At 47.3% G+C, this 3,672-nt stretch overlaps 1 long non-coding RNA gene across 1 annotated transcript; it reads left to right on the top strand.

Annotated features, from left to right (window-relative positions):
• The first annotated feature begins 2,105 nt into the window (after positions 1–2,105).
• LOC127666208 (uncharacterized) lies at positions 2,106–3,672 on the top strand. The gene is made up of 2 exons (XR_007973568.1): positions 2,106–2,187; positions 3,480–3,672. It is a non-coding gene; the product is annotated as an uncharacterized LOC127666208 (long non-coding RNA).

A 3,672-nucleotide genomic window follows, 5' to 3' on the forward strand; every position in this document is an offset into this window, starting at 1 on the left:
CAGTTTCAGTGACTAATAAAAAGACTCTCAGAGTCCAAGGTTCGGCCTGTGCTTTATTCCTACTGATAGCAATTGTGTATACGTTTTCTCTTTTCTCAGGATATTTACACACTATTACCTTCTTTATTCCCTTACAATGCTCTAAATCACAGATAGTACAAATTCATATATGGGTATCCTTTTTATTGAAACATACCTATGATAAAGTTTATAAACTAAGCATAGTAAGAGGCTAATAAATAATAATAGACCAACTATGACATACAATAAAAGTCATGCAATTATCCTCTTTGAATACCTTATAAAGTAGTAATGCCTTTTGTGATGCTGTGATACAATGCTTACATGAGAGAATGAGGAGGGGCGAATATAATACATAAATGAGACCACCCACATCAAGGTTAACTGAGCAAAACACTGCAGTAGCATAGCCGTTAATGGGACAACCCTTTGAAACGCTGGACAGAGAGGTAGTTCACATCACCGGCAGGATGTTGCAAGATTTCATTGGGCTACTCAGAATGGTGTAGAATTTCAAGCCTTTGATTTTTGGTTATTTCTGGAGTTTTCCATGTAGCATTGTCAAACTAGAGTTGCACACAGGTGACTGAACATCACAGAAGGTGAGGCCTCAGATGCCAGTGGACACACACTGCTGTACACAGCTCAAGTGTCATGCTATTCATACCTTAGTAAAGGGGTCTACATGACACTGCAGCTCTAGAACTCATATTCAATCCTTCCCCAGACCTTTCTGCTGGGATCCAGGTGGCACCGTGGAGCCAGAAGCAGAGGCAGCTTCTAGCTGTCCTTGGTCCTAAGCAGCTGGTGATCTCCTCAGGACTTCAGGACCTGGCTTTCATGGTCAGGCTGTGTTGGCAGAGGACACCTCCTCAGGCTGCAGGCATCTGGATTTTCTCTCTGCTGTGATCCACCTGCTAGATGGGGTGACAAGGAAGAGCTAGTGGGCTTAGAACTGGAGGGCTAGCTTTAGAACCGGAGGGTTAGCATGCACACATATCGCAGGCATCCTGGTAGAAGAGGGAAGGGAACCAAGGGAGGATCTCCTTGTCCTTCCCAGGAAATGAAGCAAGGACAAGATATTCCATTCCCATCCTTTGGGCAAGTTGTTTGCCTGTCTGAGCCTGTATCTCCTAATGCCTATGAACGGTGGAAGAGACAGAAATAGAAATTCATGCCCTTAACATTTGAAGCAAACAAGCTAAAGGTTAGCTTCCCAAATCCTACCCCCTTTGAAGACTGATGGGTGAGATTTGCTAAGTTTGCTACGGGCAAGGAAGTAAGCAAGGGCTGAAGACTGTAGAACTCCTGCCGCACTAGGACTAAAGTAATCCCACCATGGCTGGAGGAGCAGGGGGTGGGACAGGAGGAGGAAGAGGTGGAGGACGATGACTATGGATGACTATGACTAGGAAGAGTTTGGAAGAACAGTTGCAGACTGTCTGCTCATTTCCACTCTACAACTTTCCCAGAGAGAGGCAACAAAACCGGTAAGATCGGAGTAGGTAATGCAAATGAGCCTGGGGTGCTAGGGGTTTGTGCTGAAAGCAGTAACATTATTCCTTGCTTCCAAAAAGATACTGTTTCCACTTGCTGGGAAAGCCCTTGTGGGCATGTGTTTTGTTTCCTCAAATTTTGTAGATTTAGAGGCACAGAGAAATACTTCTGTGCACATTAAGCACAACACTGAAACACATGCTCAAATAGCAACGGGGAAGGAGCTGGGAGAACTGGAGATCCTCAGGCCTAGGGAGGGCCGAGGTTGTGCAAGCCCAGCTCCTCTGTTCCCTGTACAGCTGTCTCCTCCTCCTCCCTCCTCCTCCTCCTTCTCTTCCTCCTCCCCTCCCTCCTCCTCCCCCCTTTCCTCCACCTCCTTCTCCTCCCCTCCCTTCCCCCCTCCCCTTCCCTTCCCCTCCTGTTCATTTGTTTATTTGTTATTTTTGCATAGAAGCTAGAAATTAGGATTTCTTTTTAAATGTAGGATCTTTGCTGGGTGTTTTTTTTTTTTTTTTAATTTCACTTCTTTTAATTCAGTATTTAAAAAAAAATGACAATCACACCATTCCTGCTTGCGGCCCATTTGCTTGTCATCTTGCATCTTGTACACAGCTCTCTGAAGGTTGAAGGGCCTTTGCTAACATTTTTCCGAAGGTACTTTGGGCCTCGGTAAGCTACTCCTACATAATCAGGATGGCAAGCCTTTGAATTCTACTTAGGCCTGGTTTCCTTAGGGGTGCCTCTGGGCTAAAGCAGGCTGGGTGGAGGGGATATCAGTTTTTCTTACCTAGCGTTCCTTTTCAGCGTCTCTGTAATACCTGGGGTGGGAGCTGGGACCCCGGTTTCTTCTGTAAGCCACCCCTGACCTCTCCCTGGGGTCAGGAAAAGTAAGATATTCAGTCCGAGCACAGGGCAGAGGTGACTGGGGAGCAGGGTTGCATAAGATGGCAAAGCCTCACCTGGGCCAGCCCCTCAGAAGTAAGCTGGAATGTAGGGAGCCCTGTGCCTGTTGCCGGCTGGCGGCTCACCAGCTACAGTGACTGACGGAAATCAGGAAACAATTCTCTCAAAATCTGTTTAACAGCGCTTCCCACCACACACGCCGAATGCTATGTCACGTGCCCCCCTGCCTGTACCGTGGGCATTCGGGGTCTCCCAGCCTCCCTTGGAGTTTAACCAGGATTCGAGGAGAGTAAATGACTGAACTTTCGAGCTGAACTCACTCGGGGGAATTGCATTAAGACCACGGGAAGGTCTGAGGTGAAGGAATGGGGAGTGGCGTGTGTGGTGGGAAGCGCTGTTAAACAGATTTTGAGAGAATTGTTTCCTTTTCCATCCATCTAAAAAAAAATCTGTTCCTGATTTTCTTTTGTAAGCAATATGTGCCCATGATGCCTACGGGACCTGAGGGCTTGGCCTGGCATGATTGTGTGTGTGTCTACCAGTCTGCACAAAGTGGCCAGCATTTACCCCAAGGGAAGCCAGCGTCGGGTATCCTTCTTCAGCCTTCTTGAAGCCGGGAGGCCTTTGGGTTCCTGGGTTCAGACAAGCCAGTGGCTCGCTGATGGCGAAGGCTCCACCCACCAAAGCTGCCCTTGAACTCATGTTAGTTCTGTGATTTCTTGACTGTGAGCAGCTGTTCAGCACTAAATAGCTCATCTCTCGTTTTTTTTTTAATATTAAAAAGTTCAATTTCAGCCGGGCGGTGGTGGCGCATGCCTGTAATTCCAGCACTCTGGGAGGCAGAGGCAGGTGGATTTCTGAGTTCGAGGTCAGCCTGGTCTACAGAGTGAGTTCCAGGACAGCCAAGGCTATACAGAGAAACGCTGTCTCAGGAAAAAACAAATCAAAAAAAAAAAAAAAAGTTCAACTTCTATCCAACACCACCTTTAACATAATTAAGAAATGGGAGGGGCTGGAGAGATGGCTCAGCATTTAGGAGCTTTCTATTGCTCTTACAGAGGACTTGGCCTTGCTTCTCAACACCCACGTGGGGGGTGGGCTCACGAGCATCCTGGACTCTTCAGTTCCAGAGGAGCAGACACCCTGGCTTGACTTCTGAGGGCATCAGACCTGCACCTGGTGCGAAGACATTCGTGCAGGTGGAAACACTCATGCACATAAAACAAAGGGAAATATAAAAAGTTGAAGACA

This window comes from Apodemus sylvaticus, chromosome 15, assembly GCF_947179515.1.
Source record: "Apodemus sylvaticus chromosome 15, mApoSyl1.1, whole genome shotgun sequence".
NCBI classification, from domain to species: Eukaryota; Metazoa; Chordata; class Mammalia; order Rodentia; family Muridae; genus Apodemus; species Apodemus sylvaticus.